The 14,909-nt window shown below is 38.5% G+C and overlaps 1 pseudogene; it reads left to right on the forward strand.

Moving 5' to 3' along the window:
* The first annotated feature begins 11,685 nt into the window (after window positions 1–11,685).
* Window positions 11,686–14,909, forward strand: part of LOC145131052 (maturase K pseudogene) — a 6,020-nt pseudogene continuing 2,796 nt past the window's right edge.

Raw genomic sequence — 14,909 nt, forward strand, 5'->3', positions numbered from 1 at the left:
CTAAATTGATATAATATATTGATTATTTTGAATTATATGATAATATATACATCTATTATAACTGCATTATCTCAATCGTTTGAATGACTTCTACCCGCGAGTTACACATGAATAAAATAAAATATAATATATGGTTTAATGTTATTGTTATTGTTAATTAATTTTTTAAAATTTATTTGATTAATGTTTTAATTTCTATCATTATGATTATTTAAAACATCAAACATTGTTTTTTGATTTTAAAGGTAACAATATAATCATTTATATAGAGTTATTTTTAACTATGGTTATTGTAAGTTATTTTAAGCTACTTATTTAAAAACTCTTAATGATTATAAAAATATCTTTAGGAAATATTTTAGTTAAATTGAGATTACAATTTAGTTTTTGCATTTATCACTACAATTTATCACTTTTAACTATTTACAAAATATTCTTTGGTTTTTTTAAGTGGAACTGAAATTTATATTTAAGTTGACACTGTAATGTTATATTTAACTTAACAATTTAAGTATTTTGTCTAAACTGTTCAAAAATTGTAGTTTTAAACTGATAATGGTTTACAAACAACAACATTTTAAATCTAATAAATTAATAATAATATGTTAAAAGGTAAAGACATAACTTTATAAGTAGAAGTAAAGATATTATTTTAAAATTGAAATTTAGTTTATTTATTATTACATTTTAGGTTTGATATTGTTGGGTATTTTGTGTTGCGTCATGGGCTTTGTTTTTGTATATCCGGATTGGGCCTGTCCATCCGTGATTATTGATTAGGGTTAAGCAATTTATAGTGCATGCATGTATGCCTTAGATACTATCGTCATTATTATTATTATTGCTTTGTGACCCTAAACACCTCTACAGTCGAAGTTCTTAATCGAGCTCTTCTGAGGTGTTAAAGCTTAATCATTCGACATCAGTTAAACCATTCATGTGTTCTTTATTACCTTATTTATTGCTTTTCTGCTTAGATCAATCGATCCTACGAGAACTTTGTTGTAACAATTGGTATCAGAGCAGGAGACTGTGTAATCAATACACATTCCTTCTGTTTGAAGAATTCTTTAGGGTTTCCGCTTTTATCGAATATAAAGAAGCCTTTTTCTTCCTGTCGACGGTAACTCTTGTGTTTGATAAAACCGTAATCTCAATTTTACAGGTTTGATTCTAGCAGTTCCAAGGAAAGGCTCATCATGTCTCACGACGATTCTCAAACTAATCCCATCAACATCTCCAACAGCATTGGATCCACTACAAGGGTTCCCATTCTTTACACTCAAGACTATGAAGTGTGGGCGCATCACTTTGAAGATTACGTAGTTGGATCTGAAGATAATGGTTATCTCATCTGGGAAGCTATCACGATTGGACCGTTTGTTCATTCTGGAACAAACAGGACAGTGAAGACTCAAAAAGAATATAATCAGCTTTTGGTGGACGTAGAGAAGATTCCACAAGATGAAAAGGATAAGGTGCTATGTAACGTGAAAGCCATGAGAATGATCAAATTCGCATTGAAATCTAACACTTTTCGTTTAGTCGGTTCATGCACGACGGCTAAAGAAATATGGGATAGGTTAAAAGAACTGTACTCAACCGATGAGGATCTAGAACACTCAATCCAAACCTTGTTGCTCTCAGAATTTGGAGCTTTCGAACAGAAACCTGAAGAGAAACTGATACAGACCTTCGATCGCTTCAATCATCTCCTCAGCAAGATGATCAAGCATGGCATTGAAAGAAAATTGATTGAGAAAAAGGTTACCTTCATGAATGGTTTAAGACCAGAATGGATGTCAGTGGTTTCAACGGTGAAAGCTCATGAACAGTTTAAATCATACTCGCTAGCGAAACTGATGGGTATTCTTAAATCCCATGAAAGTGTGGTAACCAAGGAGGCAAAGGTAGTTTCGGGTGTGGGATCGCTGGCCCTTGTCTCAAAAGGCAAAAGTGTAGCAGAAGAAGAGGAGGATTTAGATATGTCTGAGTGTGACCTTACTGGCGAAGAATATGCAATGATGGTCACCAACCCAAAGAAGTTTGCACGAAAGAAGTTCCCTGTCAATAAGAACCGAAACTGGCAAGGACGTTACAGCTCTGAGAAGGTGAAAGAAGAAACGAAGAACACCTCTCGAAAGGATGACGACAAGAAAGAAAGCGAGCTTGTAGGAGACTCTGGATTCGACTGCAATTATTGTCATGGCAATAACCACTTTGCCAAAGATTGCATGTTGAGGAAGATGGCTGAGAAAAGGGATGGTGAAGATGATGAGACTTATTACATGCGAAAGTTGGAAGAAATAAAGAAAAGGAAGGCAACTAATAGTTCAATGAATGCCTTGATTGTGCAGGAAGATGTGGATGAAGATGAGTTCGGTGGCTTTGAAGTCTGGTCAACCGATTCTGAGGATGAAGAAGTGAGAAAACCCACACATGGAAGAGCTTACGTGGCAAAAGAGGAAGCTACTAGTTCGGCTGGGAAATGTTTGATGGTTATTGCTGGAAGACCAACCGAAGGTGAGCATAAGGAGCCGAACCTGACTGAGGACAAGTGTTTTGCAGCCAAGCCCGTGAGTGAGAGGATCAATGATTGTGATCGGCTAATCAAAAAGGTACAATCCATCCTTGAATAACATAAAGTTCCCGTAACAAATTATGAAGAAGAATTAAATGAACTAAAATTTAAATTTTCTAACTTAAGTGGTAGTCTCATGCAAACTCGCTTAGCGAACTCTAACCTAACTGACCAACTCAGCAGGGTGTCTTCGAAGAGTGAGGAGAGAAGGATGTGGATTGAGCTGAAGGAGACTGAGTTAACTAGGGCTAGGGATGAGATTATTTATTTGCAACGAGACAATTTAAAGTTTTTGAAACAACGAAATCTTTTTTGCTTGATTGCTAAACGCTTATATACGAATATTACTCAGTTGCACTTAAATTGTGAAATAGGGAAAAAGATTCATAAGATGATCTTACCCTTCCTTGAATTTAAGGAGGATGAGGTCATCGCTGAGTATGAATCCATAATGTCCTCAGAAGAGACTTCCATCACTTATAAAATCGGACTGGACAAGATAGAAACCTTTATTGACTCTCTAAGGAACATAAATGTATGCTCAAAAATCTTTTAGATGAAAATGATAGGTTGAAAATTAAGTCCGAGACCATTCAAACATTTGACTCGTCTAACGCCAAATTAATTTCAGAACATAAAATGAATATAGAAAACACGTCTGAATTTGATGAGGAAAGTGAGATGAGCGAAATCTCGGTGGAAGATGTGGTTGATTGCTCTGAATTTTTGAAGAGCAAAACCAAGATGAAAAACCACTCATATCTGAGAACTCGGTTGAATATGCTCGCCTGTCAAAGGACAAGTCGAAGAAACTCAAAGAGAAAGCAATGGTCTATCAGAAAGTTCAAACAGTGCCAAATCAAGTATATGCTGTTAAAGGGGTCACTGAAAAACAAACAGCAGAATTGAAAATCTTGGTCGATACAGACAATGCTGAAGGGTGCGACAATTACTTCTGGTCCGCCCCTATCGATAATGCAGACGAAACCGTCGGCTTATCGGAGCGAACCTCGTGGAGGGTAAGGGGTAGATACGTTGCTGAACCCATCAACAAACCCTCAAGTTTTGATAAACCAAGCTCGAGTGGAACAAAAGCGATACCAGAAGAACCAAAGAAGGCATCCAATGTATCTTCCAAGACAACCGAAGCTCAAAAGGAGAAGCCAAAATCAAGCTTCAATATTCCTAAATCTCAAAAGTAGTTGGCTGAATAGAAACGCCAAAGAAATCAGAGATACATGAAGAATCTGAATGAGCGAAAACGGTTTTGGCAGTCTCAAAACCCTAACCACGTTCCTTCCAAGAAAGAGTCAAATGTAAAAAAAATGACAAGCCAAACCGAAAGGAAAGTTTCAGTCCAAGTTCCTATTATTCCAAAGCTCAGAACCGAACATCCTGTTTCGGTTCCAACACCATAGCTCAGAACCGAACATCCAGTTTCGGTCACAACGTCAAGGCTAAAAACCGAAAGTCTAGCTTCGGTTCTTCTTGCTGCCAACGAAAGCCGTATTCAGTGAAGGAGATCAAAGGAAAGGGAAAGCTTGATTCAAATTCTGACATCAATAATAAGAAAAAGTCAGCTAACCCTAGGACTCAAAAGAATATTCCAAAACCATCTAACAACAAACCATCTGATACACCACAATTTAAACAAGATAAAAACAAAATCAAGGTGTATACCATCAAAAGAAAAGACGAAACCACTCTAATAAAAAGAACTTATTTGGATGATCTTTCTGTTGCTATTCCTTTTTCTGTAAAAGACTCACAAGGGCCCAAGAAATTTTGGGTTCCTAAATCTGCTTGAATTTGCAGGTTATAAGTGACGAGCAGTTCGATGACGAATGGTACATAGACAGTGGCTGCTCACGTCACATGACAGGAAGGAGGGAAGAGCTGAGGGAGTTTCGGTCCCTTAAGGATGGTGGATGTGTGAAGTATGGAAACAATTCTTATGGCAAAATCAAAGGATATGGAATGATAACCAACGGAGAATTCACAATTCGAAAAGTGGCTTACGTGGAAGGATTGCAGCACAACCTCATCAATGTATCTCAATTGGTTGTGGGAACCGGTTTGAAAGTTTCATTTGATGATGAGGGATCAGAAATTATTGAAAAGCAATCCAAAAGAGTTATGTTGAAGTCTGAACGCATGGGAGAGATGTATCCTTTAAATCTCAACCGAATTCGAGGACAACCAGCAATATGCCTGCTGTCAAAGACGAACTCTGATGAAAGCTGGTTATGGCATCGACGCCTCTCGCACCTGAACTTCAAAGACATTAATAACTTGGTGCTTGGTGATCATGTTCGAGGCCTTCCTCTTCTCAAGTTTGATAAGGAACACATGTGTGCAGCGTGTGAGATGGGCAAACAAAGCAGAAAGAGCCATCCTACACGTATCAATACAAAGATTGTTGAAGCTCTTGAACTTCTGCATATTGACTTATGTGGACCTTCGGCTATCGAAAGCATCGGTGGTAGTAAGTTCATTCTTGTCATAGTAGATGATTTTTCATGCTTCACCTGGGTTTTCTTTCTTAAACAGAAATCAGACGCGACTCCCAAGTTGAAGGCATTTATCAAGCAAGTGGAACTGCAGCTGCGAAAGATGGTGAGGAATATTAGAAGCGACAATGGGCTTGAATTCAAGAATAAAGATTTTGAAGATTTTCTGGCTGAAAAGGGGATATCTCACAACTTCTCGGCTCCCTATACACCACAACAGAATGGAATTGTTGAAAGACGAAACTGTTCCTTATGTGAGGCAGCCCGAACCATGCTGAGCTTCGCTTCTCTTCCGCTATACTTCTGGGTTGATGCAGTTGCAACTGCGTGCTACACTCAGAACCGATCCTTACTTAACAAACGATTCTCCATCACTCCGTATGAGATTCTGAACAATCGGAAGCCCAACGTTAAGTTTTTCCATGTGTTCGGTTCAAGATGCTTCATTTTCAACTCCAAAGAGAACCGAAACAAGTTCGACGTCAAAGCCGATGAGGGAATTTTTCTTGGTTATTCACTCACTTCAAAGGCATATAGGGTTTTGAATAAACACTCCAAGCATATTGAAGAAACCTACTATGTAACCTTTGATGACAACTACATGAAGAAAGTTCAAACAGGCAAAAGTACCATGGGGGAAATTTTTCCAGAATCAGGACAAGTCTCGGTTCCCATTTCCAACTTGTTTGAAGAGTACATAAGGCTATTTGATGAACCAGAAAAGGCTATACATTCAGTGGCGAAAGCAGCAGACAACAAAATCGACAATCTGAAAAAGATCATCGATGAAGCTGCAAAAGATATGGAAAATGAACCTCCTAAATCGACTGGTGGTCAACCCTCAACTGACCCTCCAAACAACAGCTCAATGTTCAAGGGTAGGGTTCATCTGTAACAAAAACAACTGATTTGCCTTTCGAGGGGGACAATCCAACTACAACCCCAACCCATGATAGTCCAATCGAGGGGGAGAATCCTAAACCTGACATGGGATACGCTTCGCCATTTGAGGGGGAGAATGAGAATACAAATGACGAATGTGATCAATCAGAATTTGAAGAAGAGGTAAATGCAGAGTTGGATCCTGTCTATGACCCTAATTACCCTCCTCTAACGAAATGGACTAAGGATCATCCCAAAACACAAATAATTGGTGAATCATCTGAGCGAGTTCTCACATGTTCTCAATTGAAAGCGAAACAAACTGCCTTATTCTCTCATGTTGAATTCTGCATGTTGAATTCGTTTGTCTCGAAAATCGAACCGAAGACGGTTAATGTTGCACTTGATCACGCTGATTGGGTACAAGCAATGCAAGATGAACTCCATGAGTTTGAACGTAATCGAGTTTGGAGGCTGATTCCCACTCCAAAGGATGCTTCTGTGGTCTGCTTAAAATGGGTCTTCAGGAATAAGTTGGATAAAGAGGGCACCGTCATTTGCAATAAGGCTCGGCTGGTGGTGAAGAGATATTGCCAAGAAGAAGGGATAGACTATGAGGAGACCTTCACTCCTGTAGCAAGGTTGGAATCAGTTAGAATCTTTCTGGCATATGCTGCACTTAAAAACTTCGAAGTTTTCCAGATGGACGTGAAATGTGCTTTCTTAAATGGAGAACTAGAAGAAACGGTGTATGTTGAGCAACCACCTGGGTTCGTGAACGAGAAATACCGTGATCACTGATATGTGTTGGATAAAGCTGTATATGGTCTGAAGTAATCACCAAGGGCCTGGTATGAAACATTAACTCGCTTTCTTAAAATGTCGAAATTCAAGCAAGGTTCGGTTGACCCAACCTTCTTTCGAAAGAAAGAATGTGAACATCTAATGATAGTTCAGATTTATGTCGATGACATCATCTTCGGCTCCACGAATTCTAGCTTAACGGCTGAATTCAGGAAGTTGATGGAGACTAAATTTGAAATGAGTGCAATGGGTCCAATTAACTTTTTCCTTGGATTGAATATAAGACAGGGACCAGACCAGGAGGCCTACACGAAGAACCTGCCGGCGAAGTTCGGTATGACGGGAGATTCGAAGGTGAAGGTTCCCATGGCGTTTGGAACAAAGTTAACACCATCTCTGGAAAAACCTGCTGTTGACGTAACACTCTATCATCAAATGATAGGGTCTCTTATGTATCTAACAGCTAGTAGACCAGACATTATGTTCTCTGTTTGTTATTGTGCCAGGTTTCAAGCAAATCCAAGAGAACCTCACATGGTGGCAGTGAAAAATATTTTCCGTTTTCTGAAGCGAACCTCTTCTCTCGGTCTTTGGTACCCTGCTAGATCCGGATTCTTTGTTCAAGCCTTTTCTGACGCTGATCTTGGAGGATGCGGTCTGGACCGAAAGAGCACAACTGGAGGATGCCAATTCCTTGATGGTAAACTTGTTAGCTGGCAGTCTAAGAAGCAAACTTGTGTGTCTCTTTCAACAGCCGAAGCTGAGTACATAGCTGCAGCATCCTGTACCTCACAAGTGATCTGGATACAAAGCCAACTAAGAGACTACGGACTGAGTATGAAGAAAATACCTTTCTATTGTGACTCTGAGAGCGCGATAAGAATATGTCACAATCCAGTGCCACACTCAAAGACAAAGCATATTGCACGAAGATACCATTTCATCAAGGACCATGTTGAAGATGGAAACATGGAAGTTCATTTCGTTCGGTCCTCTGATCAACAAGCTAACATCTTCACTAAAGCCTTACCAGAAGCAAGCTTCAGTAAAATTTTACAAGGTTTGGGAATGATGGAAGCAGAGTCGGTACCGAACCATCAAACATCTCTCTAAAAATTAGATAAGAGAAATAGAGCGAACGCTCGGTCTATTTCAGCTCCATAATTTTCGGGAACCGAAATGAACCGAACGCTCGGTCTATTTAGGCTCCGGAATTTTAGGGAACCGAAATGAACCGATCGCTCGGCTTATTTCGCTTCATTCCTTTAAGGTTTGATTTCGGCTGTATACTTTGTAAACTCTCTTTAAAATCTTTTTCTTCCTATGTTTTTTCTTTTATCTTTATTCCTAGAGTTTTTAACATTAATTTCGTTTATTCTTGTTTCTTTTTCTTATTTTTCAGAAAACTTCAAAATTCAAAAATATTATTTCTGTTTTTATTATTTTTCAGAAAATTCAAAATTCCAAAAAGTTTTATCTTTTATTATCTTCTGTTTTTTTTTGTTTTGTTTGTGTGTGTAGTTTGTTTGTCTTTGTTTATTCTCTTTACTAGGTACCAAGTACATCTTTGCTACATAAATTGGAGCTAGGGCAGGTACGACCATTTTAATATGAACTAGTTAAGTGTCCCTAGAAGCATGTTGTTGCATGTAGACCGAAGCCTCTAAGACTATGAGTAAGGCCTTAATGATTCGATCTATACCTATCGTTTCTTCCCAATCAGGTTGCTAAACTCACTCAAGTCATGAGCTACCTTACTCTTCTCAAATGAGTTAAGAGTTTTCTGCTTTGTCACTTTTATATAGCAGGGGTACTTTCGGTTCCTTAACCATCTCCTCTACATTCTCCATCAACTTTCGTTTCACCAAGGTAACCCTTGAGACTCTCAGATATTACCACTGAGGTTTATGGTTACACAAAATCTGTGTTTATGATCTTAGCTGCATACACCACGTGCTAAGTGAGACCCAAAATCCAACACCAATAATGAATTGACGGTGAATATTTATATTCAAGATCTCACTTGTTACCTAACGAAATCTCATTTTATTTTTTGAGTGGTCTTTATGAAATTGTCTAACACCAAGGAATTTCTTCCCAAAAAGATCCAGTTTGGTTTTTGTTTTTGAGATTTTTATAACATCATTAGTCACAACAAATTCTATCCAACCTACTTGTTCAACATACCACATCGGTCTCACAAGTACTTCATCCAACTTTCGGTCTTATGTTAAGTATCGATGTTCGGTTGAAGATAAGCCACCCTTTAGACCCATTATTTGAAAAGAAGCCTTTCGGTGTTTCTTTACAAACACTCGATCGTATTTTCTCGGGGAACCACACAAGCACTTCAAGTCTCTCTTGACTTTGAAGGAAGAGATTCTTGCCCGGAATCATCTGCTTCATGTCTTATTAAAGACATCACTCACATCCTATACACATTTTGCTTTATTTCTTTATTTTTGGCACACTCTTACACGAAAATTCTTTGTGATTTTCCAAAATTCTGGTTGATGTTCCTTATGGTCTGTTTAAAGTTTTTTTTTGGAGCGAAAGTGGTTATTTTGACATATGGAGTGAAAGTGAATTTGAAAAGACGATATGTGGATAAGATTTTGAATCGCGTCATCGGATAATCATTCATATTGGGCACGTGAATTTGAAACGGTTCCTAAACCCACGCTTGATGACATCTGTCTGGGGAAACCAAGCTGTCAAATCGCGCTTTTTCAGGCGACGTTTCAGTGATCGTATCATCATCACGGAGATTCTTTCTCTCTCCTGGCAACGGTATATAAAGGGTTTCTCGCACCTATTGTACCTTCTTACCTTCTTCAAACTCTCTCAAATACAACAAGCGATCTTCAACTGTTCATCTTTTTCCTTACATCAACAATGGTGGAATCATCATCTCTTCAAGAACAAATTGCTTCATCGTCATTGCTTGTGATCAAACCTAATCAGAACCTCATCATTCAACTAAACCCCTTTTTGTATGATTCGTACATGCTCCACGTTTTCGAATGTCTCAAGTACTCCCCACTGGTTATCGCTCTTACGCAGGTGGAATCGGTTCCCATGTCTCTGCTGTCACAAGTGTACTCTACTACGTCTTACGACAAGAACAAGGAGAGGATCTATTTTCAAATCTTCAATCACAAGGCATCTGTTTCGAAAGCCCGATTCTGCTCCCTGTTAGGGCTTGCTGTCGATGCTTCTGTTATCTCTCCTGATTTCATCACCACGACCCAGTTGTTTATGATGTTTTATGAGATGGGGTATACTGATGTCCTTACAACAGTGACAAAGTTTAAGAAGTCCTGTTTGCCGCCACAATGGAATGGGTTACTTACTCTTATCAACAAGGGTTTGGCGGAACGGGTAGCTGGGTCAGATGGTACGAGTAAGGGTTTTATGACCATTCTCTATGGTCTCTACAATGGTATTAACCTGGATTATGGCTCTATTATTTGGTCGCAACTGGTGCAAAGTCTCAACTCCTCAACGAGACATTCAGAGATTTCCTGTGGTCGTTTCTGGACCATCATCACCTGACGGGCCATTGAAAACTTACAGATTACAGTTATGAACGATGCCATGCTCTCCTCTGTGGCTACTTTTCATACAAAGAAGATTATCTTCTCAGATGCCACCAAGTTTTCTCACAATGGTTCGATACCTGAAACAATGTACAGGTGTGTGTCGAGCGAAAGTCATGTGATGGCTGACTGCCGGAAGCTTACTCCCAAGGGCCCAAGAGAACTGACTCCTGAACAGCAGGCTGCCTTAGATGCTGTGGAAAAGCCAGCAAAGCGAGGGAAGAGGGCAGATACCAAGAAGGTGGAAACCGAAGGTCCTTCTTCTAAGCCTGTCAAGTCCAAAAAGCGAAAGGCTGAAAAGGCTGATTCTTCGGCTCCAAAGAAAGTCAAGCAAATGGCAAGGAAACCAAAGAGTCCTACCCCTTCAAGCTCAAAACATGATGAGGAGCAATTGGCTGATGAGGAAGAAGAAGTTCAGCGTGACGGTTCACCAAGAGGTAATACACCTCCTCGTTCTCCAATTCCTACTGAACAACTCAATGACAAAATTCCAACTCCTCCTCCATCTCCACCGAAGACTACTGTTCCAGTTTCGGTTGCTCCAATTCCACCAACTCCTACAACTCAACCTACCACTACTGTTCCACCACCACCACCATTTAGTACAGTACCAATCTCTACAACTCCTTTACCACCTCCCATTTTTTCACAAGCAACTACCACAACTACCCCTATCTCCACCACTAAAACCGAACCTCCAGTAAACGTCAACGCATTTGATACGGGGGCTAATACTGAAACTGAAACCCTTGTTACATCCAAACCTCTTTCACCCTCACCCTCAACTGATTCTGGTCCTAATATCGGTGGTGACAATTTTGAGTTTGACTCAACCTATTACAGTCCTTATAGACTTCCCACTGATGAAGATGAAGAGGCTCCGGTAACCAAACAACAAGTGCAGAGTCTCGATGAAAAGCTTGATCGATTGGTCGCTTCTTCTTCGAAGTACAATGATGTTGTGCTGAAGGCTTTCTTGGACACTGCTTTTGAACAGTATACAGGAGCAATTGATAAATCAACGAAGGCGGTTGAAGCATCCACATCTTCATGCCGGAAGGCTACAACCGATGTTGCGGAACTCATTCACAATTCCCAGATCTTTCTTGAATCCCTTAAGGGTCATGCTGATGCGAATGCAGCTAAGATGAATGCATCGGTTGACTCTCTCTCAAAGTCACTTCAAGGGGAGCAAGCCAAATTCTAGATTGTTCGTTCTGAGATTCAAGCTAAGAACACTTCTCTTCTTAGCTCAGTGAATTCTCGTCTTGAAAAGCTCCATGCTGATTTACCAAAGGAGAGCAAATTGATGGATGATCTTGCTCGTCAAACCACTACCGTTGAAGTCCAGAAGGTTCAACTGGCTCAAGCCGATCGGGAAATTTCTTTGTTGAAAACAGAGCGTGCAGTTTTTCGAAGTTGTGCTGGTGACGTTCTTAATATGCTACACAATGTTCTTCATGCTCATGATCCAATTCTTACACTGACAATCCAGAATCACCTGACCTCCAAGCTTCTTCCTGCAATTGAACTTCTACGTGAAATGAAGGGTGTTACGGAGCGATTGGTTACTCCGCAACAAGGGGGGAAGGTGCTCAGAAAACTACTCCTATTGACTCGAAGGTCATTGTAAAAACAGAACCAAAGGGTAATGTAGCTTCGGGTTCTGGTAATCAAGAAAAGAAGAAAGGTCTTGCTGATGATAGTGATGAAGATCAAGACATTATTGCTGATGCCCTGAAACGGAAGAAAAGGGATCAAGAGTTAGATGAAAATCGTCGGGTTGCAAAGGAAGAAGAAGAGAGGGAGCGAAAGAAGAAGGAAGAGCATGATGCCCTAATTTGCAAAAACGCTTTGTTTCCTCCTTGGACTAGGGAAACGCTGATCAAAGAAGCGATAGAGTTTCCAAGCATATACTGGCTGGAACCTGTAGCTTCGTTTGATTGTGAGAATACGAGGGACTCACAGTTTGATATGCCTATAACACGAAAGGCATTTACTTTTCACTGTTTTGATTCAACATTTCATGTTCCCTCACCTCACCCTCAAGTTGATCGTGAACTTATTGATTATTATCTCAAGTTCGGTCAGCCGCAGTATCTAACTTGGAGTGCACAGAAGATTACAACAGTCAAGGTACTGAAACCTTCGCCTGTAGGGAAATTTGTTAATGTTAATTTCAAGATAACCCGAGGTTCAGACAACTCGGTTTCTGTGATTTCCCTGGCAGATCTTCCTAACTTAAATCCTCATGATTGGATCTTATTGTACAATATTTTGCTCACTAATACGAATGAGTATGAGACGATCCTAGATCATCTGAAGATGATGTTGGCTTCCTATGTCCATGAAGTTGCTACAATGGATCAGGAGATTGCTAGTGTTTTGAAGAAGAAACCAACTGTGAAGCCAATTGTAAAGCCTGGAGATGTGAACAAGATGCAGCTGGGTCAAATTGATTCTACACATCTCACAGTGATGTTCACAAGAGGCGAAGCTAACAGATTTCTTTTCGCTCTTGTTGATAAGCATCTGTTCTCAACGGACCGCTTGGAGCACATAATCAATATTATCCATCGATGCAAGCACAATAATGAGTCAAACAAGAAGAACTTCACTGACATGCTTCGGTGGTATATTACTTTTCGTCATACTCTATTGGCCATTATACCGAAGGTGTTCAAGACCATCAAGAAGTCTTCTATAGCTCAACCAAACAGAGCTCTCGGCTCCATTGACGCAAATGGGGAGATTGTTGGGTATTTTGTGTTGCGTCATGGGCTTTGTTTTTGTATATCCGGATTGGGCCTGTCCATCCGTGATTATTGATTAGGGTTAAGCTATTTATAGTGCATGCATGTATGCCTTAGATACTATCGTCATTATTATTATTATTGCTTTGTAACCCTAAACACCTCTACAGTCGAAGTTCTTAATCGAGCTCTTCTGAGGTGTTAAAGCTTAATCATTCGACATCAGTTAAACCATTCCTGTGTTCTTTATTACGTTATTTATTGCTTTTCTGCTTAGAATCAATCGATCCTACGAGAACTTTGTTCTAACAGATATTTAATTAACCTTATTAACCAACTTATAGTCATTATTAGAAAGACACTACAATTTATCGCTTTTAACTATTTACAAAATATTTTTTGGGTTGTTTAAGGTAAACTAAAATTTATATTTAAGTTTACCCTGTAATGTTATATTTAAATTAATAATTTAAGTATTTTATACAAATTGTTCCAAAATTGTATCTTTAAAATGATAATGGTTTACATCCAACAATATATTAAAAATAATAAATTTAGTATAATATGTTAAAAGTTAAAAACATAACTTTATAAGTAGAAGTAAGATATTATTTTAATATTGAAGTATAGTTTATATATGATTACACTTTAGGTTTGATATTTATTTAACCTTATTAAATAACTTATAATTATTATTAGAAAGAAATTAAAAAGTCATGGGAGTTTCAAATGAATGTGGTGAAAGGAAAAATGCATGAGGTTCAAGGAAAAATGTTAGCTTTATAAGATATATAGATATAGATATAGATATAGTTATAGATACATATAGATAGATATAGATATAGATATAGATATAGAATATATATATATATATATATATATATATATATATATATATATATATATATATATATATATATATATGTGTGTGTATGTGTGTGTGTGTGTGTTTACTAATTTCAAGCTCAATTTTCCCATGCCCATGTTCACATAACGCTATCCCCAAATATCTAAAATAAGTAAATATCAATTAATTTATAAGCAATATAATCCATTTAAAACTATAAGGAGGATTATTTAGATATTATGCTATAAACCAGTAATAGATAAAACATGAAATAAATTGATAAAAAATGAAATAGGGAAAATGTATGTGAGGATTATAAACCACTACCTACTATTCAATTCGGACCCAATATAATATATTCCTTTATTCCATTACTCGTTATATTCTAGTCAATCCAATTGGTTAAATTGTTGATCATTTATAGGAGTAAATTATGTTATGCCCCTAGCCATAACATAATTGACAAATCCAAGATGCACTCCTACAAGTAAAGGGGGTTCGAATAGAGATTGGTTGTGCTCTAAAAGTTATGAATCTACTGACAAGTCCAACCCCAATATCTTAATTTCTAGTAGCAATACATCGCAAACCTATATATATATCATCTGCTAATACACGGCCAATTAATGTTTGGATAAAAATCCTGTCCGTCATCATTCCATTTCGAGGACTTACAGAAATACCTCGAACGGTGCCACAATCTGTTCGACGTACAACAATGTGTTGAACTACTTCAACAAGTCTGCGCGTGAGATATCCTGCATCTGATGTTCGGATAGCGGTATCCACAACCCCTTTACGGGCTCCGTAACAAGAAATAATGTATTCTGTTAAAGACAGTCCTTCGCGTAAATTGCTTTGAATGGGTAAATCAATCATTTGCCCTTGAGGATCCGACATTAATCCTCTCATACCTACTAATTGATGTACCTG

This window comes from Lactuca virosa, chromosome 8, assembly GCF_052849685.1.
Source record: "Lactuca virosa cultivar CGN04683 chromosome 8, Lactuca_virosa_CGN04683_v6, whole genome shotgun sequence".
NCBI lineage: Eukaryota > Viridiplantae > Streptophyta > Magnoliopsida > Asterales > Asteraceae > Lactuca > Lactuca virosa.